The 24,929-nt window shown below is 43.7% G+C and overlaps 1 pseudogene across 1 annotated transcript; it reads left to right on the forward strand.

Annotated features, from left to right (window-relative positions):
* The first annotated feature begins 11,609 nt into the window (after positions 1-11,609).
* LOC307112766 (thioredoxin-like) lies at positions 11,610-11,926 on the forward strand (annotated as a pseudogene). The gene has a single exon. The product of its transcript is annotated as a thioredoxin-like (transcript).
* The last annotated feature ends 13,003 nt before the right edge of the window (positions 11,927-24,929 follow it).

Here is a 24,929-nt window from a genome sequence, read left to right on the forward strand (position 1 = left end):
AAGTGAGAGCTGAGAGAAATGAGTTCTAAAGATGAACTTGAAAGGTAAGTGTGAACTCATCAAGTAGAAACAAAAGGGAAAGGAGATCTTTCTAGAACTTAAATCACAATAGATAACTTCCCTCATTAGACTTCCCATTATCCTATCTAATAAAAGAGTAGTATGCAAATTGACCATCACTCCAACACACAAGATGGCTGCCCCCATATGGACACAAAATGGCTGCCACATGTCGGCCTGCAGGGAAGGGCAGTTGTGGGCAATCAGGCTAGCAGGGGAGGGCAGTTAGGGGTGACCAGGCTGGCAAGGGAGGGCAGTTGGGGATGACCAGTCAGTCCTACAGGGGAGGACAGTTAGGGGCAATCAGGCCAGCAAGGGAGCAGTTAGGCGTCAATCAGGCTGGCAGGGGAGTGGTTAGGGAGTGATCAGGCTGGCAGGCAGAAGCGGTTAGGGGCAATCAGGCAGCCAGGCAGGCAAGCGGTTGGGAGCCAGCAGTCCTGGATTGTGAGAGGGCAGTTGGACATCCCTTGAGGGGTCCCAGATTGGAGAGGGTGCAGGCTGGGCTGAGAGACACCACCACCCCCCATGCATGAATTTCATGCACCGGGCCTCTAGTTTTTATAAAATTTAAATCTTTCCCATTACCTCCAACATCCTCCATGATTGGCTCCCACATGCTTCTAACCTTATCTCCTGCTGTTTTCTGTATCACTTGTATATTCAGTCACATTGTTCATATTGATGGTCCTTGGACATGCCAAGCTTTGTCGTATGTTACAGTCTTTACACTTACTGTTCCCTCTTCCCAGAACACTGCCCCAGATCTTCATGTGGCTGACTTCTTTGTATGATTTCAGCCTCTCTTGAGTATTGATTATTGGGAAAAGGGAACTCAGAGGAAGGACTAAGAAGGAGTGGCCAGGGAAGGAGAAGAAACCAGAGCTTAGGGTCTTGGGAGTCAATTAATGAAGAAATTAAATCTACTTTATCTTGTCAAGCAGTCTTTCAGGAGGGCAAAAGGCAGGTACTTTTATCTCCATTTCACAAATATGAAAATGAACACTCAGAGGGGCTTAGAGACTTGACCAAGGCTATGCAGAGAGCAAGGAGCAGAGGCAAGACTCAAATCCAGGTCTTCTTACTTCAAGTTCAAAGCTCTTTAACCAAGCATGGGTCCTAAGAGTAAGGGAAGAGTGTGCCAAAAATTGTGATTTGAGGGGTCCCAGAGAACTCCAATTGAATAGACACGTTTTCTTCACTAACTTTCCACACTGCCTGAAATTTTTGTCACCAACATCACTCTTTGGGGTAAAGGAATTTTCAGAAGGCCTTTAAAATTGTACATTTGCAGGGATTTTAACACATGAACACATTAGCAGCTCTTGATGTTATTTTTCTCTCAGGAAAGCCCTGCTCACAGTCCCTTTACATCAAAGTTCCACAGAAGAAATGACAAGTCATGAGGAAAGTCAGAACCTGAGAGGGAGAGAGAGGAAAATGTCTTTTGTCGGCTGAAAAGCCTCAGTGTGGTCAATCAAGTGTGCTTCCACCGAAGCAAACGGGGCAATGGAAGGAACCCAGGACTAGAGCTGAATAGGGCACCCAGGGTGGTAGCTGGGAGGTCGAGATCAGGGTTAGCTTCCACAAGGTTAAAAAATTGAGCAATGGCCCTATCTGAGGCAACACAGGCACTGAGAATCAGAAGGCAAAGCAAGCATCAAATTTTCCAGACCAGAGAAGATGTTCCAAATAGGAGAGGCAAGACTAGGGCATAGAGATTGTAGAACCAGATATAGAAACAGGAATAGGTAAAGGAGGCTGAGGGAATGGCAAGGAGAACAGGAAGAAGGATATGACAAACAACCATGAATATTTTTATTTTATGTTCATGAGCCAATGAATGGAAGGAAGGGTTGGTCAGGAATGAACGCAGCACCATGACCATTTAGCGGTATGACTTTGGAAAATGTATTTTGCCTTTCTGAGTCTCACATTGCTCATCAATAAAAACAACAGTTTTATTAAATTATTGCTAAAACCCTCTGCAGCTCTAAAATCAAATGCATTTTCTTTTCTTATTGAGATCAGAGCCACCCTATATCTTTAACTCAAATGTAAAACCACATTCAAAATCTTTTTTCTTTAAGCAGGGAAACTGTCAGATGCTTAAGAAAAGAAATCATCCATTGATTTATTTCTTACCTTCTAAACAGCTATTCCTTTTAGCAAGAATAAAAGTGAAACAACCAAGGAGTGGAAACAAGAGGGCATTTTAAATCCCTAAATTGAAACAGAAAAGGAAGAAAGGTGTAGAGGTAACATAATAAGGGCTTTTCTGTTTTCCCACTAAGAGCTTTTTACCATTCTAAAAGGTTCACCCAGGATGCTAACAAAGCTTCAGAAATGCATCAAATGAAACCATTTCCATTTCCAATGGTATTAATCACCTCTGTGATTCTGCAAAATTAAAGCTAACCCCTAGGGAATTAGCACCCCCCCCAGATGCTTTTCAAGTACACCTGTCCAGGTGTACCTGAGCAAGGGCATTGATTCACCCCACATTTCTGAAGCTGCCCCATGAACATCTTCTTAAGCATGTCATCCCTATAGTCACCTGCTTTCTGCAAAGGGCACCAAAGACCAATATGATGGGTGCTTTCCATCTACAGGCAGCTCACCATTGAGGATTTTATTTCTAGGACAACCTATAGCTAGGTCATATCATTTATGCTGGTAACAATCTCCTGTGCAAAAATAAAACACAGAATCTCCCACAGAAATAAAAATGTGAGATTATGTAAATTCTACTTTCTGTGTGATTTTTCATTAGTTCATTTATTCTGTAGATTCCAAGTGAGCTAGCTGGTAACATTTGCAGCTAAACTCAGTCTACTTAGCACTAGTCAGTCACATCTTTGACCACAATATCACAAAGTAGCCCTCCGATGGTTTTAAAATATGAAAAATGCAAATAGAGAATATTGTGAGCAATGCCTTAAATTCTCTGGGGAATCTCCTCTCTGAACCAATGCAGTACCAGCAACATCAAGTTCAGTTGCTGCTTGATAGAGACCTTGGATTAACAAAAGCTGCTTTACTCCTCTGACTTCTGTTTCCACTCCAGCGTGGAAACTTCGTCAAGCTTCTACAATGAGAGGCCAGTCATGTAGGCTAGGCAACACTGGAATCTCATCAAAATCATCTTAACAGTTGCATTCCAAAAGAGCTGTAATTTTTCATCTCCAAAATACTTAGTAATTAGACTTGCTGCACCTCAGGAGGAAAATGACAAAGTTGATTTGGTATTTCTACTGAAAAGTCCCTGGAACTGAGGCATCTGTCTCCAAACGTATTAATTACAGGAAGATGCTTTTGAATGGTGGTTGGTGGTAATCGTTAATGCTAAAAATAATGCTATCTGTATGCCAATTCCACTTAGGCCCCCAGAAGTCTCATCTTCTCTGTAAAGTCTTCTCAGATAATGGGTTGTGTTTTCATGGAATGTAATAGAAAAATATAGGCATACCTCATTCTATTGTGCTTTGCTTTATTGTGTAAAGGTATTGCTTTTTTTTCTTTCCACAAAGACCTTCCACTGAAGGGGAAAATAGGGGGTAAACTTGGCCAGGGTGAGGGGGGCTAGCAATCTGAATCTGTACCTAGTTAACCAGTATCCTAATGCACATTCTTGTTAGCCTATAATTAAGTAACTGGCCCTTCCTTAGGCAATAATCTGTTTTCCTAAATACTCCCAGTTTACAAGGGCCACAAACCAAGAATTCAACAGTTTAGCCAGAGGAGAGGTCACTGGCACCACCCAGGCCAGGCCTTTAGCTGCCATCTTACTTTCCCATTCTAACTAACTTAGGTAGGGCTGCAAAAGCCCACCACAAAAGCCCGGAAGTTAGGAAACAAAGAATTTAAGAAATATACACTGAGTGGCCAGATTATTATGACCACCCCATCAGTCCTTCGTTGGACCACCTTTTGCCTTCCATACTGTGGCGATTCTTCTTGGCATTGACTCCACGAGATGTTGAAAGGTGATGCGAGGAATCTGACACCGTGCCTGATGAATAGCACTGTCCAGTTCTGTGAGATTTGATGGTTGTGGAACCAGAGCCTGATGGCTCTTTTAACTTCGTCCCACAAATGCTCAATTGGATTGAGATCTGGTGATTGTGGGGGCCACCTAAGCAAGGTAAAGTCTCCCTCACGTTCTTGAAACCACTCCTGCACAATACAAGCACCGTGGCATGGCGCATTGTATTGTTGGAAGAAGCCATCTCCATTGGGATACGCCATCTACATGATAGGATGAACTTGATCAGCAATGATACTTAGGTATGTTGTGCTATTCAGACATTGTTCCGCACAAATTAAAGGGCCCAAATCATGCCAGGAAAACATGCCCCAAACCATAACACTGCCCCCACCAGCTTGAAGGGGTGCATGCTTTCATGCTGTTTCCACGAAATTCTCACTCTGCCATCTGCATGATGCAACTGGAAACGTGATTCATCAGACCACATGACTTCTTTCCAATGCTCGACTGTCCAATCCTTGTGTTCCTGTGCGAATTGGAGACGTTTTATCTTGGTAACTGCAGACAGCAAAGGTGTTCGAACAGGCCTTCGGCTTCCATATCCCATACGATGCAGTGTACAGCTAATTTGCCTACAAACATCAGGTGGTCATAATAATCTGGCCACTCAGTGTATATAAGGAGTAATCTCATTGTACAAGGTATTCAGGCTTTGGATCTTTGAATCCCCTGAGCCAGCAGCGCTGCTTTGAATAAAGGTTTCTTTTTTTCCTGAATCTTTTGAGTACCTGTTGTGTGTTTTCTGGTCACCTAGTAAATTTTGCAACACCACCAGAAAAAAGATTACAACTCACTTTAGTATGCTACTCTTCATTGCGATACTCATTTTATTACAGTGGTCTGGAACCAAACCTACAATATCTCTGAGATATGCCTGTATACTAATTAAATGCACAGAAGACCCCAAGCTAATGCGATTTACTATATCAAGGAGGTTGGACCTAAAGAACAAGTTTGGCATCAACAAATTAGATTGGCTGTCAGAATCCAAGCCAGTGCCTGCCAGGAGCACACACAGCAGAGTCACTGAGGAAGGTGGGCCAACGAGAGGTATCTTGGCCACTATGTCCTGCAATGGTCAAAAGGCTTATAGGCTCAGCTCATCCCCAGAAAGTTCCAGGCTTATTCATAACCAATGAAGAACAAAGTCAGAGCACAGAGGGTCAAACAAACATTCCTTTTTTGCTCCTTCCAGGTATTCTTTTGGGCCAGGGCTGGGGAGCCTGTCCACATGAGCGCCCTGATTCTTCCCTCATCTTCCTTTCCCTACTAGCCCAAGGGTCATATTGAGCTTTCCCCTGTGTTGACAGTTCTTACCTCCCCTATTTTATTCAGTGGCTTCTTGACTTTTAACCAATTGTAGGTCTTGTTCTCACTGACTCTCCAAGAATCAGCCCTGAGAAACACAGTTTGGTCTGGGATAGTCACATCCATTAGTGTAGAATCTATTAAGAAATAAATCTTTCTCTTACTATTCTAGAACACCTCTCATTGCATAACTTTGATGTATTATTATGCTAAGTGACCCTTGCACACTTAGCTGAAGATGGGGAGGGTTAAAGGGAGGACACAGTCCTGCCACATTCACAAATTAGGATCCAGAACCACCACTACCAGTTTGGTGAATTTAGTCAACACACTTCTCTCTGAGCCTCAGTTTCCTCGTTTGTAAAATAAATGGCTAAGACTCAGATTGTCAGATTTCCTTCCAGCACTAACATTCTATGCTTCTGGTCCCTAGATTGGTTTTGTTCTTCTGCCCTTGGGCCCACCCTATACTCTCCAGCCTTGAGAGTGGTATTCTCAGGCTATCTATTGTGTTAGAATCATCTGCCTAATTTATTTATAAACTCATGGCCTTATTGCATCTTAGGGCAGGATGAATCCCAGCCAAATTCTAATCAGCCTCGGAGAAGAGCTCAAACTCACAGTTGTGATCTATATCCCATATTGTTCCAAAGAGGATTTATCGCAGCTTAGCAGGATACGTTATCTAAACACAAGGTGAAATAAAATAGTAGAAGAAAAGATAGAAAGAAAAGCAAGGGTTGGGACAGAGATGAAACCTGAAATGCACCCCAAGAAACAAATTATAAAAGCCCTCTTAGAAAAGTCTGTGGGTAGTGCCAATTCAGAGCCACATATTTAGCTCTGAGCTCTCTAGCAGCCATAGGGAAAAGGGAAACCCAGTGAGTCAGTGAGAAGTCTTCTTTCCATTGCTCTTCCTCGGGTCCCACACTGCCTTTGGGCTGCACCTAAGACAGTGTTTAGAGCTGACAGTCATCCCCTGAAAGGATATTGATGGATGAGGTTGGAGCTCTTTAGCCTAACTCACAGCTCAAGAAGGAAATAGAAGCCATAACCTAGAAGACTGTCCCTATTTCTGCTAGACATGGCTCACACATGGTGCTCCTTCAGGGCCTCCCTGCCAGAGAAAACCATAGAGAAATGTTTGTCCATTGTAATGTTTCCAGGTTTTCCTGTAATATCTTACTCACTGGAATAAGAATTGAAAGCTGATCGCTGAAAAGATGTTTCCCACTCTGTCTCTTTATAATACAAAAGCCTTCATGTGCTTCAAAAAAGAGTCTTTGATGTATCCTTAAATAAACACCTGGCTTTATAAAGAGAGACACCTCTTTTCAGCAGGGCAAAGACAGTTTTCAAACAGTTCCATTCTAAATCATCAGAAAGAACAAATTCTACCCTCTCCACAAAGAGCAACTATAGGCAGAAATGTTATTGGGATGAACATGGCAGAGGGGGTGTTTTTCCGAAGTCTGGGAGGCAGCATGGTACTGTGGAAATGGCTCTTTGAGTGTCCTTATACAGTAAGTCCTCACTTAACATCCTAATAGGTTCTGTTACTTTAAGCAAAATGACTTAAAATGAAACCAGTTTTACCATATGCTGATTAATATAAACAAGAGTTAAGTTCCCAGGGCATCTAAACAATATTATTACAAAATGATATTATTCAAGGACCTGCTGTATTTAAATAGTGGCTTACCGTTTCCAAAGTTTCTACATATATCTCTTATCTCTCCCAATGAGATAGGTAAAAGCAAGATGTGAAAATGAAGATGTGAAAATGATTATGGAAATTTATAGAGATGGGTTGCAAATTCCTCCCTTGACCAAACTTTAGTTAAGGCCTGAACGTGGGCTTCCAAATCCATTCTTATAGAGTCCAGTTTCAGCAAGAATCCCATCAAGTTGGTTTTGCCATGTCCCCAGGTTTGATATCTGATCAAATTCCCTTCCCATCATCCCCTAGGTGACATCTGATCCCTCCCCCGACATGTCCAGTCAGTTTAGCCAGAATTCCCCTTACGCCAATGTTTCCTCTTAGTAATTCTCCATCCATTGACACCCCCCCTGTTCCTTGGCTGAAATTCTCACTTGCCCAGGCTGCATTCAGAACAGAGCCCAGTTCTAGACTGAGGTCACTTTTCCCCTATTGCAATAGTTCCAGAGTAAAATCTATTTTTACTGCTTTAACTACTGTCCAGCTCTGGATTTTCTTCGTCAATAGCCATGGGTCAAGTCTTCTGATTCCAAGTGTAGCAGAAAGCCCTGGGAGGCAGGAGGTGAGTCATGAGGTCCTGGATCTGCCTCCCATCAACAGGTTGTTTGATCTCAAATAATATACAAGAGGGCCAGTTATATGGTAACAGCAGAAAACTAGACTTTGGGTGGTGTTCAATCAAGAGAGTATACAGATATCAAATTATAATGTCATATACAGGAAATTTGTATAATGTTATTAACCAATGTTACCTCAATTAACTTAATTTTTTAAAAAAGTAATGCAAGTTCATTGTAGAAAGTAAAAGGAAAGAAATATATTTTCTCTTGGGTTGAGGTTGGGATGCAAATCATGACTCTACCATGATTAGTGATCAAGTTTAAAGCCAGCAAGTGCCTATCCTACCCATTTCAAATCCATCTCTTCACTGGAACATTAGTACAACATGCCCTTCTCACATTGGCTATGCCCAGCATTTATAAGAGGGGAGAAATAAAGTCATTTACCTAAAAGGTAAATAAAGTCATTTACCTGTGGGCAGGTTCAGTCCTGGCTTGCCTCTGCAATCTCATAAAAGACTTTATCATGAGGCAATTGGTTTTAAGTACAGGATGGTAGGAATATGTTGCCTTTATAAAAATAAATGTTCATCTACTTAAGTTTCATCCTTTGCACATGAACACAATAATGATGCCTCAGCTATCAGCTGCTCCCAAGATTTCTTGCCACTTACTCAATGTAGAAAACTCAGTCTTTCATTCTTTGGAGTAACTATCCTATATAATAAAAGGGTAATATGCAAATCAACCAAATTACAGAACCACTGGTCACTATGATGCGCACTGACTCCCAGGGGGCAGACGCTCAATGCAGGAGCTGCCCCCTAGTGGTCAGTGCGCTCCCACAGGGGGAGCACTGCTCAGCCACAAGCCAAGCTGATGATGGCTGGCTAGCGCAGTGGCCCACCTGCGCAGCAGCACTAAGGATATTCGACTGTGGCTTAGGCCGTCAGTTAGACATTTCCTGAGGGCTCCCGGACTGCCAAAGGATGCAGGCCAAGCTGAGTGGATCCCCCAACCCCAATGCACAAACGTCATTCACCCAGCCTCTAGTTTGTAAATGAAAAGCAATAACCTTCCTTATGTCACTTGAGCTCCTTTCTAATTTAGAAAGACCAGAACAGCTTCCCCTTCCCCAAAGTAATTACAAAGGACAGCAGCTTATCTCATAAGCAATTCACAACCTGCCTCCAACCCCAAACCAGCAGAGATGGGTCGTCATGCCCTAATCTCCTGCCCACATTGCTCTATTGTAGACACTATAACCTAATGATGAACACTGTTTTAAAAACCTACACAATCTGCTAAAGAAGGTCTCTGGATGTTTCCACTGACACAGGAAGAAACAGCCAGAAAGGATGTATGCCCCTAAGTCTGGAATGGGTCAGTTTAGAATTATCAGGAAGTTCCATTTCTATTTCCTAGCTATGCTTCCATTATGGCCCAGTTTTACCTTTCCCTGTAAATGAAAGGTGTCTCATCGGTTCTCCTTAGGAGCTGCCATTCTACACAATGATGCACTCCCGTTAATTAAGTGGAGCCAGTCTTAGCTAAGAACTATGGACTGTCCTTGTTTTCATTGTCTGCTCAGAAATGCCTGTGACAACATATAGAGTAAGAGCTAGGGTCCATTGTAACCTCTATTGTTTCCTATAGTCACTTTGACTTTAAACAATAAATGTCAACCTAATGTTTCTTTAAAAGATATGGCTATTATGACCCTGGCCAGTTGCACAGTGGTTAGAGCACTGAGCCAAGGACCAAAAGGCTGTGGGTTCAATTCCAGGTCAAAGGCAAGTACCTTGGTTGCAGGTTTCCCAGCCCCTGATGTGTCTCTCTGACATCGATGTTTCTTTATCCCCCTCCCCCCTCCTATCCACTCTCTCTAAAAATCAGTGGGAAAATATCCTTGGGTGAGGTTTAAAAATAAAAAGTATGTTTGTTCTATATACAGGGTGTCTCAAAAAAATGTTTAAAAAAAAAAAGGTATAGCTATTGTGAAAATCATTGGGATGCCTTACAAGAATTCCAAGGATTAAAATACTTTTGTTGCTTTATGAAAATAATTTCATTTTTCCTGTTGAAATAATTTATATACAATACTACTAATCATGTACCATAGTGAGGCAGGCAGCCCCACCCACAATCTCCTACAGCAGGAATATAGCCACAAATGTGTGTGTGTGTGTGTGTGCTCAAAATTAGTCCACTGTCAATGTGACTCTGCAACCAAATGACTATCCTCAGCATCCACACATTTACGATATACCATTATGATAGCAGAAGTTGTTGGTGCCCTACCCTGATTCCTTTTTTGGGCTGGTACACTCACCTTCCTCCCAGCCCCCAAATGTGAATGTCAGCTGCCACCCTTTTTTAAAGAATGATCCTCATTAACTAGAACAACTTCCCTGGAGATGCCTTGGAGTTTACTCAAGGCACAGTCCCTCAGGAAGGAGTGGGAGAAGCCTTCAGCCAATGACTGAATAATATGGGGTATTAAAGGCTGGCCCCCTTAAATCCCCCTGAGGCAACTCTGGGGTGCTACTCATGCTCCAGAACCACCTATACCAGTGGTCGGCAAACTCATTAGTCAACAGAGCCAAATATCAACAGTACACGATTGAAATTTCTTTTGAGAGCCGAAAACGGACTTCTGCGCATGGGCCACGAAGTTTCAATCGCACTGTACGTGCGCGCCCGCACGTGGTATTTTGTGGAAGAGTCACATTCAAAGGGCCAAAGAGCCGCATGGGGCTCGCGAGCCGCAGTTTGCCAACCACTGCCCTATACCATCATCATACTGAAGTAAGTCTCACACACCCTTGTCCAGGTTCTTCTGAATTCCTATCCTGCTTCCCTTACTCCTATAGAGACCATACCTTCTCCTAATAAATTTAATTAAAAAATTAAAAAATTTAAAAGACGATATCTGAGAGAACTCACTCAAAAATCACTTGCAGAGGAAGTATGTCTCCTGCTGTGCTTCTAGGAATTCCTACCAAAGGCACTGAGTAAGGAACAAGTCTAAGCACAGGAAATCTCACCTGAATGTCAATGTTGGTAGCCCCTTCCTTCGGAAGTATATGTTTCTTATTTTAATTCCACAGTGCAGTTTTAGCATCAAAGAACAAGGACATCCCTGGTCTTTAACGGCTCTTAGTCACAATGTTCAATGTACTCCCTATCCAGATTCTAATGGAATTTTTAATGGAAGTAAAAGAAATTTTTTTCAAATTTATATAGAATTACAAAATACCCTAAATAGTCACAGAAATCCTAAAATACAACATCAAAGCAGGAGACATCACACTTCCTGATTTCAAGCTATACTATCAAGCTGTAGTAATCAAAACAGTATGGTACTGGCATAAAAACAGAGAAATAGACTAGTGGAAGAGAATGAGAGTCCAGAAATAAATCCAAGCATATATAGTAAACTAACATTTGTAAAAGGAGCCAGGAATACTCAATGGAAAAAAAAAAAGAGTCTCTAATAAATGATGCTGGGATCCTTTTACAAATGTTTAAATTTTTAATCCATTTTGAGTTAATTGTTGTCATTGGTGAAAGATAGGGGTCCAGTTTCATTCGTTTATATGGACCCCTATCTTTTACCAATGACAACAATTAACTCAAAATGGATTAAAAACTTAAAATGTAAGATCTGAAACCTTGAAACTCCTAGAAGAAAACATAAAGATAAAGCTTCTTGACATGAGTCTTGGTAATAATTTTTGGCTGTAACACCTAAAGCATAAGCAAATACAGCAAAATAAACAAGTGAGACTACATCAAACTAAAAAGCGTCTGCATAGCAAAAGCAACCATTTAAAAAAATTTAGAAGCTCATTCTGCCACATTTCATTCACTTCCATTGCTTCTGACAGTCACTGGTCAGACCTAAGCCACCAAGATGGTACAGCAGATCCAGAGCAAGGATGCTTTTCAGGAAGCCTTGAACAGTGCATGAGGTAAACTTGTAATAGTTGACTTTTCCACCACGTGGTGTGGGCCTTGCAAAATGATCAAGCCCTTCCTTCATTCCCTCTCTGAAAGGTATTCCAATGTGGTCTCCTTGAAGTATATGTAGATGACTGTCAGGATGTTGCTGCAGAGTGCGATGTTAAATGCATGGCAATTTTCCAGTTTTTTAAAAAAGGATAAAAGATGGGTGAGTTTTCTGGAGCTAATAAGGCATAACTTGAAGCCACCATCAATGAATTAATTTAATCATGTTAACCAGCCATTGGCTCCTGTAATTTTTTTTTATTTACAAAAAAAAAGAAAATAGATAAGGTATAGAAACTATGTACTCAACTACCATCAGATTATAAAGGACAATAAAATATTCATTCTATCCATTTTAAAAAAATAAAGTAAGTTAAAAGACAACTAAGAAATGGGAAAAATATTTGCAAACCATATAAATAACTCATACAACTCAACAGCAAAAAAAACACACAAAACAACCCAATTTTTAAAAATGAGAACAGACATTTCTCTAAAGAAGATATACAAAAGGTCAATGATGATTCTCTCTCATCATTGATGTTGCTATTTTTCCCTCTCCCTTCCTCTCTAAAATCAATAAAAAATATATATATTTTTAAAAGCAATTACATCTAATTTAATAAATATGTATTGATCACTTACTCTAAGACACGTATTGAGCTGGGATCTAAGGATTCTACCAGGATTAAGACATGATTCCCTTCCCTTAATACATTTATACTACTTCTATCTCTAAGCAAAACCCATTAGATGTTAATGGTAGCCTGTTGTACTCATATCCATTGGAAATAACCTGGGGACGTTAATTTGAAAGAAGTTTATGTTGGGAAATGTTGTATTAAAAACCCAATGGAGAAATAGGTGAGTCAAGCTGTTTCCTGTTTCTAAACCATAAGTTGGTGTACCAAGCCATAGATGATGACTCCTCTGGGACACAGACATGTATTTTTAAACTTTTGAGATTGAAGAATAGCTTGAATAGAGCAGCCAAAAGGAACAGCCTGTCCTGTTATGACTCACTTGAGAAACTTCCCTTTTTATGCCATTTCAAACCTGAATTTTCAGACTTAAAATTCAGATTGCCTTTAAAGTAGATGTGATATTTGGATAACTTTCTTTTCATGAAATGTCATGTCATCGTATCATAGACAACATGGCTTCTGTTTTTATCTAACTCTTTTGACAATCATTAAATTTAATAGTTTTTCCAAGATTTGGATAAACTGCTGAGCAATGAGCTACTAATAGTAACATCCCACTTTACATGAAAGCACTTTCACATGCATTATCTCCTAGGAAGTTGGGAGGGTCAACCACTAACTATATCTAAATAGTTGCTTATCTTTTTATGGGATATTATTTATTTTAACCATTTTTATTTCCTTTTCCCCATTTCTACTACCCAAAGAGAGGCTTTCTTATCTACCACTTGGATTTTTTTCAATAGCCTCATAACTAGTCCCCATTTTTTAGCTTTTATTCTCAACATTCCTCATGCACAGCTCTGGCCATATCATTTCCCTACTGATTGGTGCTCCCTGCTTAGGAGAAAAAAAGTCCAGTCATCTTGGCTAGTCATTCAGGGATCCATCTTACATTTCCAATACCATATCCTACCCATCCTTCACTCTGAAAAGGAACAGAAAAGAGATTGGAATATCTCTCCAAATGCAGAGCGCAACTAGGACCTTTCGCCCTCAAAGCCAGAAAAGATAATTCAACGAGAGGTAGAACCCCTCTCCAGGGCACACACATTTGAGAACTGAGCCTTATGGTGAAGCCAGAGCCCCACCTGAACACAGCTTTCTCTTTCAAGATTTCAGTAACCTTTTCCAGAAAGGGCTGAGGTCAGACCAAGGTGATACCAACATCCTACCAGTAGAAGCAATGTCTGGGTAGGTCCAAGAGTTCTGGGGTCACTTCAGTCTCATGCAGTGTGGCCAGCCACTAACAGCTTATTATGGGAGAACAGCAGCCATGTGGGAATTTTTAAGATATATAGGAACAGAGCAGAATCTACTTTAAATAATACATATATAATGCAGTACAATAGTAGCTGGCTTGGAGAAGGTAATAAATGACCCTATGAAAGGCCCCTGAGAGATGGCTGCTGTGCTCAGGCAGGCCCACACCTGTGCTGGGCTGGCTATTCCCAGTACCTGAGAAGCTTGTTAAAAATACACATTTCCAGGACCCCACCTTAGAGATTCAGATTCAGTAATTCTGAGATGATGCTCTGAATTCCAAGTTTTTAATAAGCTCCCAGGTGATTCGGAGGCCCAGCTGGCTTTGGGAACCAGGATGAGCCTACTCTACAAGTCACCCCCTCAGAGGATGCTACACTCTCCCTCAACCTGGCTCTCAAGCTAACTGGGCTGTTGAGGAATCTCTTCAGTATCAGCTATTTGTTTTATAAGTTCTTCTAGAGCAGAGGGTCCAAACTTGTGGGCCCATTAGAATCATCTGGAGTCTAAGTTTCAAAGTCTAGGCCACAGCCCAGCCCCATTATCACGATCTCTGGGGCATGAGACACATCAATACTCAGGCTCCCTGGGTGATCACAAAGTGCAGGTAAGCTTGGAAACCACTGCTCTATATAGTCTTGCTACTCAAATAGTGGCCCTCAGACAGCAGAATCAGCCTCTCCTGGAACCTACTTAGAAATGTAGAATCCCGGGCCCCTTCCCACCACCAAAGTAAAATCTGTGTTGTTGTTGTTTAAATATACATATTTGTTATTGATTTCAGAGGGGAAAGGAGAGGGAGAGATAGAAACATCCATGAAGAAAGAGAATCATTGATTGACTGCCTCCTGCACACTCCCTTCTGGGGATCTAGTCTGCAAACTGGGCATGTGCCCTGACTGGGAAATAAACAATGACCCCCTGGTTCATGGGTCAATGCTCAACCAGTGAGCCACACCAGCCAGGCTAAAATCTGTGTTTTAACATATTTCCATGTAATGTGCATGCATATTCCAGTTTAAAAAGCCCAATTCTAGATTTTAATCTCTCCATTTGTTTGTGGGTACCAAGGTCAGTTCTGTAGAACCAGTCAGGGAAAAGAGCCATAGTGCCCCCCAGCAGGTAACCAAGTTTACATAAACGAATAAAAAGAAATCATTTTTCAATGTCTAATGACCACAGGAGGATCCTGCCAGCCACCTCAGCTATTTGGCACTTACAGACACCACGTGTTGATTCCACATTTCCATTCAGTAACTATCAAAGCTAAAAGAGCCCTGAATAAGTTGATTAATTTGTGGGAGGTAGCCTCAGCCCAGCTTGGTCCGTCTGAATGAAGCCACGCCCACCCAGAGGCTGCTGGCCTGCCTCCTATGGAGGACACACCTAGGGGATAGCAGCTGTGACTGCTGAGCTGGCTGAGGACCAGGGAGACACCGCAGGCAAATTGCCCATGCTGCTCTTTTCCCGGGAGAAAGGGGAGGAGAGGTTCACGGACACCTCGCATGCAACCCTGACTCAGAAAAAGGCGACCTGCCGAGGAAATCTCTGACAAACATGGACTCAGGAACAAAAGTCCAGAGCAGAATTATTCCTGCTGTAATTGCCAATTTGTCGCTGTCAGCACGGCAGCACATCTAATTTACTGTGCATAAGCAGCCGCGCTAGTCAAGGTTGGGGGCGGGGGGAGGCGGGGGTGAATCTGGCAGATTCTATTAACCAATGAGCAGGACCCTCACATGAGGCTTGGCCAGAGGATGGATTTGTCCTGCAGCAGAATTTCTCTCTCCCCACCCAGGGTAGTACGAGGAGCAAGTGAGATTGTCTTTTCAGGACACTTTAGACACGACAATTTTATTATCCGGTTTATCAGAACACTTTGATAGTTACTGAATGGAAATGTGTAATCAACACGTGGTATCTGTAAGTGCTGAATAGCTGAGGGCGACGTGGAATGATCCTTATGGTTTTACACTCCCTGTTTGCAACTCAGAGAGGGAATAAGTCCCGTGTTTCTTTCCTCTCTATTTTACCCACTCTAGCTTCCTTTGTAGACGTTTTATAGATCGCCAATAGCTGGAAACTTCTGAAGATTGGCCAAAGAAATCAAGAAAAAGTGTGCCTAGTGAATTGGGTGCCAGTGATAAGTTGGGGAGCAGTGGGAACCCTGGCCAAGCAGTAGTCACACTGCACCCCTCTTTAGCAGCTCTGGTCAAGCTTCCAGAGGCTCTAGAGCAGGGGTGGGGAACCTTTTTTCTGCCAAGGGCCACTTGGATATTTATAACATCATTCACCATACAAAATTACCAACTTAAAAATTAGCCTGCTAAATTTGGTCAAACATTTAATTAACTCACCCCTAATGCCTTGGCAGGGCGGGCCGCACATTTCCTATCCCTGCTAGTGAGTTCGGCCGGAGGTTTACAAACTTGAGCAAGCGACAGAATGCTCTGCGGACTGTGCTAAAACCCAAAATTGCTGGTCTCCACCCCTGAGGTCCTGAATTGGTAGGTCCAGACTGCAGCACAGGAATTTGCATTTCTATTGGGCCCTGGGGACTGCTCTTGCTGCTGGCTTGGGGTCCACACTTTGAGAACCAAGTGAGCTAGGGGAACCCCAAGAGCAACTGTGGAGAGAAGCATTGTTGGGTAGCGCACCCCATCTTCACTTCGGGAGCAGAGCATCTTTGTTTCACGCAATGAATAGTTTCTTAAAGATCGATTCCCAGAAGTGGGATTTATTGACCCAAAGGGTAGAAACATCTTTATGGCTCTTGATAATTATTTCTCAACTGCTTTCCAAAAGGTTTGGGCCAACTGATGACAGCATGATCTTGTGCAAGTACTGAATATCAGGACTTTCGTTACCAGAACTGAACACGATCATTCTTTTGACTTATTTCATAGGCAAACTAATAATGATCAGTATAACAATAGTATTTAAAAACACAGCCACTTCTTCGATTACTCTGTACGGTGAAAGAGTGTCAAGTTTCTATCACCATCTTAATTTGAGTATTAATTGAGAAGGAAACCCATAGCTCCTCCCACTTTGATCAAAGCTCCAGGACTCAGGACCTGCCTGCTTCTCCACTGCATCCTAGGCGCCTGGTCCTGCCGCAGAGCAGGCACTCAATGTGTTTGTTAAAGGAATAAATTACAGCTTCCCTTGCTTTGCTGCAGAAAACGTACATGCAGTTGCTCCTTAAACATGCCATACTCGTTACTCCCCATCGTTTCTGTGCTTTTTGTTCAAAGGAATAAAAATTTAATACTGTTCGAATTGCCAATGCTAAGTCTGCACTAATGTCCCTGGGCTTTCCTGATTCACTAACAAGCATCCCTGGGCATCCATAGCAAGCAGGGAAGCAGGAGAGAGGCAGGCACGATGTCGCCACACAATGTCACAGGCCCTCCCCCTCTCCCAGCCAGATTATCTGTTTTCAGCATTGTTTCAGCATGCCTGCCTGATTCCAGGAGATTAAAGGTGGATCCCGGCTAGGCAGCAGAGGGTGGAGTGCAGACCCGCTGTGCCCCTTTCCCTCGTGGCTACTCGAAGCACAGCCCTGGGCCCCAGAACACAGCAGCTCCCCACAGCCGGGCTCATTACCAACACTCAGTTACTCTGATTCCAACTCAGAGGCTGGCCCATCCTCTGTTGGGCTTGTCCTGGAGACTGATGGCTTTAATTTGATCTGAATAATTCATACGGTGGCCCAAGTGTCCCTATCAGCACTGTCACTTGGTAAGAAGTCATCAAAGGCGGGCCTCAGAGGCTCCTGTGATGGCCGGGGTGGGGTCTCAGCTCCCTCCGGCTGCTGTTGGCTGCAGAGGCTCTGGACTCATCCCCGTGGCCTCTCTTGAAAGCAAAGATGTATAGTGATTCCCGCTGCCTCCAGGCAGAAAGCCAGCTGCATTCTTTAAAATGGCCCGAGATAGTTTTCTAGCTCAGTTGTTATTTCTCCTTGGGTTGGGGGTGGGGGAGCCCACACACACCATTCCTGCCTCCACACCCTTTGCACACACCCCATTCTCCATCCCGTTTCCCCAGACTAAGCTGAGCATGCCCTGTCCTCTCATCTCCTGGATCCTAGCCACTCACTAAGTTCTCTTTGGGCCCCGTCTCCTCTGGGAATACTTAACTGATGGCCTCATTCCCTCCTCCCAACTAAAACTGTGTCTACAACACTCAGTTTGTTTCTTAAGCAGATATCCAGCTTACGATACAAAACTGCATTTCACATCTTGTCTTCCCGACTAGAATGCTGGATTCAGGCTCGGCTGTCTTTAAGTCCCCCCCCCCCCGCCACCCGCCCCCCAGAGCCTTAAACACAGGGGAGGGGTAGCCAGTAGCTTCTGTAAAAGGTTTTTCATGAGGAGAAGTTTGGCAGAAATCCTGCTATAATCCCTAGCAATCTGCAAACTGAAATCATAATTAGGTACAAACCTCACGTGACCCTAACCAACCCCACAGTCCGGAGCACGGCATATGCGTGCGCACACGTGTGTGGACACGCTATTCTGAACTTTGGTGGTGCCTTCAAACTCAAAACACAAAGGCCGGGGCCACTCTGGCACAAACTTCTCAGCATTTCCTTAGAAACAACCATCCTGGACTCCGGAAAACCATCACACGTTACTTTGATTTTCCCCACATAAAACCCTTTCCAAAGATTCCTGGGAAACCTGTTTGTCGTCTGGCTCCTAGGCACACGGACATGTCAGCAACAAAGCTTGGACAAGAGCTCGATGGGGCTGCTGCTTTTATCTGTCAGCCCACACGTGGACGGCTTTCCTCCTGTCCCTCGGAGACACCCACTGCCCCTCAAGTCCCTCCGCCCTGCAACATTGCAACTGCTGCTACAGCAGCATAGTCTCCAGCGGGCCTGCTGTACATGTTACAGGCAGACCTCGGAGAGACTGTGGGTTCGGTTCCAGACCACCGCAATAAAGCAAGTCATTATCTTTTTCGCTGGTGGAGGGTAAGTCTGGTCTTCAATTTATAGAAACACAATATCTGTGAGGTGAGGTGCAATAAAGCAAGGCATGCCTGCATTGACTTAGTAACTCAAGGAGAGGGGTTGACAAGTGCACAATTAACACATATGTAGCTGGACATGTATCTACATCACAGCTGTAGTCTAGACACCGTTTAAGGCTACCAAGAATTGCCTCGTTAACAAACGCTGCCAGCAACAGGTGGAATGGCTTATTTATTTACTCAGTGCCCAATTTAATCCTCAGAGGTTCATGGGAAAAGCCATACGGTGGAGTCAGACAAAATGTGAAGTATGCTCTGTTTTCTCTTTTGTTCACAAGGCTATTAGTTATATTTGTTTATCTGTTGTGCTTCTACACATTTTTCAAACAAACATAAACACATAGGATTTGAGAACTTTTTTAAAAAAAACCTAAGCTAAAGGGCAAAAAAATAAGATAGTAAGGCAAAACCAGGCATGGCCACTTGCATTTTACAAAACTGGATGTGTCGATGCCTCCCATCTCACCAGCTCTTCTACAATGTGACCTTGACATTCCTCCCAACAAAGGGTAGGGTCTGGGTCCCCTCTTGCTCATTGGGTGGGCTCCCTGGAATCAATGGAGTGTGGTAGAGTGAAAAGGCAATGCAGCCCCAGCCTTATCCAGTGAGGCACAGGCACATGGAGCCCTCCACTGCTCTGCAGGAAAACTACCCTAAGGCAACCATGCTGTGAGGACGCCCAAGCCACAGGGAGAAGCCACGTGGAAGACCAGCGGTCCTGGTCTGTTTCCCAGCCCAGGCACAACTTCCGGGCACCAGACGCACAACTGAGTCTGCAGGTCATCCCAGCCTCCAGTCTCCCCTACTGAGACCCCAGACATCATGGAGCAGATTCAAGTCATCCCCACTGTGTGTCCCTTTGGGGACTTCTAACCCACAGAGTGTATAAGCTTCATAACATGGTTGTTTCACGCCACTACACTTGGAGTGGTTTGTTCTGCCAGCAGTAATAACCAGAACACCTAGCACTAGTAAGCCATGGACTTGGTTAACATCAAGATTGTTTAACAGGCCTCCGTAAAAAGAGCCATCCCATGGCCACAGAATCACTGTGCTGTTCTGATTCCAGCTCTGTCACTGAAGAGATGTGTGACCTTGGGAATAATAACATCTGCATAATGCACGACTTGGCATAAACACCCTCTCCCATTTGTAACTTTGTTTACCCTTCCCCCAAACGCTGTGAAGTAAAGCCAGGGTTCATCCCTCTCAACCTCAGTTTCCACACTGCAAAATGAAGACAAGGTCTGTCCTACCCACTGCATGATGCTTTTATAAGACTCCACAGGGGTATTGTAAGTGAACACACATTTGCAGGGGGGAAACAAGAATGTCAGTGAGAGATCCAAAAATTTCAACACAGGCACCATGTACTGATCTTTGTTAGATGTACCGACTCAATAGCTACACAAACACATATGTTCTGACATCGACTTCATAATCTTGCCATCCCAAAGTAAATAAATGTGATCAAAAGCAGCTCAAACCTGAGAGGAGATGCTTCCTTTTCCTGGCACGGACGCTGCTGACTTCAGCCCCTCCCTGCTCACTCGATCCACGGGATCCTTGCCCATGGTCACAGGTGGAGTGCACGCCTCATATCTTGACCGTGCTCACCTGTGCGACGTTACAGACCCCCTCCCCCACCCGGAGTGCAGAGGCCACACTGCCTGGTTACACCCACTTAGGCAGGAAATTAGTGAGGGAAAGAGAACAAAAGTTAACAAACAGGAGACAACAAACCTCACCTGCAGCTTTAGCTTCATCGCTCAGGGAGCCTCTATTTGGAACAAAGATGAAGAACTGGATGTTTCATGTCAACAGAGGGGCTAATCTTGAAGGCTGAGGATCCAAAAGAGGAATGAGAACAGCCTGAGAATGTTTAACACTCACCTGTGGGGCCACAGCTCAGCTTGGGGAGAGCAAAGAACACTGTGCCAGGAGGCTACACCCCAGGTCTGCCACCGACTAATTCTAGATTAAGTCACTACTGGCCATAAGCTCCTGAGAGCAGATCTGTGTCTTGCCTGTCTCTTTATCCCTAGCTCTAGCATGTCTGGCATATGAGAAATGTTTATTCAGTTAATGAATGGGTTTCATTAATGTGGTAGCTGAGATGGTGGGTTTTGTAATCATATAAACTAAACTCAAATTCCATCATTTGCTATTGGTTGCTCAACTTCCGTCTCAGTTTCCTGATCTGAAAAACAGGGACGAGAACATCACCTTTCTGTAGCAGGTGCTGCCAGTGATCTGCCCATTTCTCTCAGCACCCCCTACTTCTCCTTGATACAGCTGTTTCCAGCTGAAACTGACAGCTGCGCACCTTAAATATCTGTATCTTTTCTTCCCTGCTGGAGGGCTTTCCTTTCACCAAAAGAGCCCGCTCTCAGGAGGCAGTCCCAAAGTGCCAGGGATAAATGCCCAATGCAGAGACTAGGGATACATGACCCAATATCCCAGACTCTGCTTGGGCAATTTCGATGTGTGTTCCCAGCAGGACTGAGGTCCAGTAACCCACTTATTACCACACTCTTTACTGGCTTTTCTACATGCCCCCCCCCCCTTCCCCCTAAACTCAAGTGAGATTCCCAAATTACCTGCACACAAGTCCTTGTCTGAGAGTCTTCTTTAGGGGTGTTATGGGATGAATCGTGTACCCCTACTATTCATACATTAAAGCCCTAACCCCAGGGCATCAGAATGTGACTGTATTTGGAGATAGGGTCTTTAAAGGGTTGAGTAAATGGGCTCTATCCAATTAAACTAGTGTCCTTATAAGAGGAAATTTAAATAATGAACAGAGATACAAGGGATGTGTAGACATGGGGAGAAGGCTACGTGAGGACCCCATGAGAAGGCAGCCACGTGCAAGCCAAGGAGGGAGGCTCCAGGAGAAACCAAACCTACCAACATCTTGACCTTGGACTTCCAGGCTCCAGAACAGTGAGAAAATAAAATGCTGTTGTTTAAGTCACCCACCCAGTCTGTGGTGTTTTGTTATGGCAGCCCTAGCAGACCAACACATGGGAAACCCACAATAAGATACGGCCTCATAGGGTTGTTATGAAGAATAAATTAAAAAAAAAAACATGTCTAAAATACTGAGCACGTGCCTGGGGTAACTCTTAATACTTGTTGGTTATTGCAACTGGTACTGTTAATGGTCACAGTGGTAGTGTAGGTGTATCATCATCACCATTATAAAATAATAACCTCCTGCTATGGTTCCTAAAGGGGTAGCTGTGAAGAGCAAAGAAGAGAGTAGATAAGTAAAGGGGCAAAGTGTTTAACATTCACTCACTCTTTCCTTCAACGAACGTTTAACAGCACCAACCCCAGGCCCTGGACCAGATGCTGGATCTACAGAGCGCTGGGCTGTCCAGTACTATGCACACCGGGCATGTGTGCCTCTTCACATTTAACTTATCTAAAATAAATTAGAAATTTAAAATCTAACTCCTTAGTCACACTCGTCACATTTCAAGTATTCAAGAGCCACGTGTACCTCCTGGCTATTATACTTGGCAGCAGAGAGAACATTTCCCAAAATGTAGAAAGTTCTATTGCACAGCACTGGTAGAGAGGGGAAAAATTAATTCCTAATCTCAGTGCTTCTACTAGTAAATCGATGATAAGTGCAATCTGATAATGATGACATTTCTGGAAAAATGTACTCAAAACGCCATGCTCAGGGGGAGTGGGGCTGGGGGGGACAAGGGTCAGTCTTTACTTCTGATGGACAGTGGAAAGATTCCAGACATCCAGGTTCTGAGAATAGGCAGTTGCTATTCAAATCACTGCCAATAATACCAGGACGTTCTTTCATTTTTGTGACAGGATTAGATGCCCACTCTGTGAAAGTCACAGAGCTGGCTGCATCGGGGCACACGAAGATGGAAAAGCCACAGGTTCCTATCTTAAGAAGCTTAGAGTTTTGTTGGAGGGATAATAGATCTAAGCAGACAGCCGGGTTTTGTAGAAGACTGAAAGAAGCCTCACATGAGAAGTGCCTGTCCTAACAGCAGCCAGCGTGGATCGAGCACTTCGCATGTGACTGTGTGGGGCTAAGAGCTTTATAGAAATGCTCTGATTAAATTGTAAGTATGTGCTGTTCTCATGCTCATTTTACAGAAGAAAATAAAGCACAAAAGGATTAAGAACCATGCCCGGGGCACACAGCTAGTAAGTAGTGAGCCCAGGCAACCAGACCCAAGGCCAGTGCTCTAATTCCCTAATGGTTAGGATGGCAACACAAACAAGCCAGAAATCACGGGAGGACCCATTTGGAAAAACAAACGCTTATGCCCACCCCCTTCCTACACACTTGTCTTAGTTTGAGTTTCCTCCAAAGTAGAGTGAGAGCCAAGGACGAGGGCCCAAGTGTTTTATGTGGCAGATGATCTCAGGAAGCAGGAATGAGGGTGAAAAGAACAGGACAGAGAAGGAGAAAATAACAGTGTCAGGATGCATTGCCCAGGTCCTGCCATGAGCAACAGGGAACCAACTCCATGCATACAGGATGCCTCTGACAGCTGTTCACCTAGACTTGATCCACCAACATTTGTCCACCAGCTCCCAGCCTTCACTGGCTGAGAGATCCCCCCAGCAGTGTTAGCATCACCCCACTTCCAGTCTGCCCCATGAGGCCATGCAAACTCTGGTGAGCACAGAGAAGACCCAAGGAAGAACATGGGGAGCCTGACACACAGCCCTGCACATTGTGCAATGCAGGCTGAGTCTACAACTGTCCATGTAGCTGCAGCAGATTCAGAGGTCGGGGAGGGGATCTGACAGGGGCCTAAGAGCCATCTACCTGATCACTCAGATGCTCCCCTTTGGAGTCATTCCATTGATTTTCCCAAGCACAGATTTGGGCCTGGGCATTAGGGATGATCTGGCCAACACAGGACACCAGCTCTACCCTCCTGGAGCTTCCAGTTCAATGGGAATTCATTTCTGACCAGTTTTTCAAACAGGAATCTTGCCTTGGCCCACCATAGTACTGGGACCTACACTTGAGAACACCCACTGCTCTATGAGCCACTAAGTTCCTTTGCTGGTTACACAACTGCTTTCCCAGGAACTGGCTGTGTCCCAGCAGCTACTAAGCAGTTTCCTCCTAAACTTCAGTTGGCAGAATTTCATTACTCTAACCTCATTTCAGCTACCAGAAAACATCATGCGCTTTTCCACTGGGCCCAAAACATTACTCAGAAAGAAATGAACATGGGGGTGGGGGGAGGAGGGGGAAACCCACGGAAGCAATATCATTAGGATTGTCTGTTCTGGAGCCAGGCTGCCTACATCGTCATTTCATCTTTGTGCATATTTACCCAAGGCCCTTCGTTTCCACTCTGAGTTTCAGGGTTTGAAGTTTTCTTGAGGGAAGAAGGAGGATGAGAAAATCCACTTCATTAAAATCGAAGGTTTTCACGTGAAATTTGGCAACTTCTTCATATCCCTGAACTCCAGGGGTGAGATTCTCATAAAAATAATAAAACTTTTTTAAAAGGGGGAGAGGGAGACTCTAAAAAATGAAAATTAAAGCGCTAAATTAGAATCCAACTTTTGTTAAGACAGAGTAACTTCAAAATCCCTTTCCAGAGGGAGCTGGGATTTGAAGCGTTTTTCAGAAGGTAATTAGTGGCCACCAACATGCAAGCGGGGATGATATGCAGTGTCCCTCAAAGGTCTTGTGAAAAAAAGACACTGAATGTTGTGATGTCTACACTTGAGATTTTCCAACCCTCATTATATTGATTTCTTTTTTTATTATTATTGATTTGAGAGAGAGGGAAAGAGAGAGATAGAGAGAGAAACATCAATTTGTTGTTCTACGTATTTATGCATTCATTGGTTGTTTCTTGTATGTGCCCTGAGCAGGGATCGAACCTGTAACCTTTACATATCAGGACAACACTCTAACCAACTGAGCTACCCAGCCAAGGCCCTTGATTTCTATAGTACATCTCTGACAATTCCCCATTGGTCATCTTTCACTTCTACCCGCCCCCCCCCCCCCTACCATTTGCCTTGTTAAATCCATAATTCAGAGATTTGTGCTACGGAGACCAAACTTTGTAGATTAGCTTTAGATCCAATCAGTTTATTTTGTTCCATTGTTAAGACTGTCAACCTTCAACATTACCATACAATATAGGCTCTTGACTGCAATGGGAGGTGAAGAGGGTAGGTGGATCAGTGGAGACAGCCCT

Source organism: Cnephaeus nilssonii (genome assembly GCF_951640355.1).
Source record: "Cnephaeus nilssonii genome assembly, chromosome: 16".
In the NCBI taxonomy this organism is placed as follows: domain Eukaryota; kingdom Metazoa; phylum Chordata; class Mammalia; order Chiroptera; family Vespertilionidae; genus Cnephaeus; species Cnephaeus nilssonii.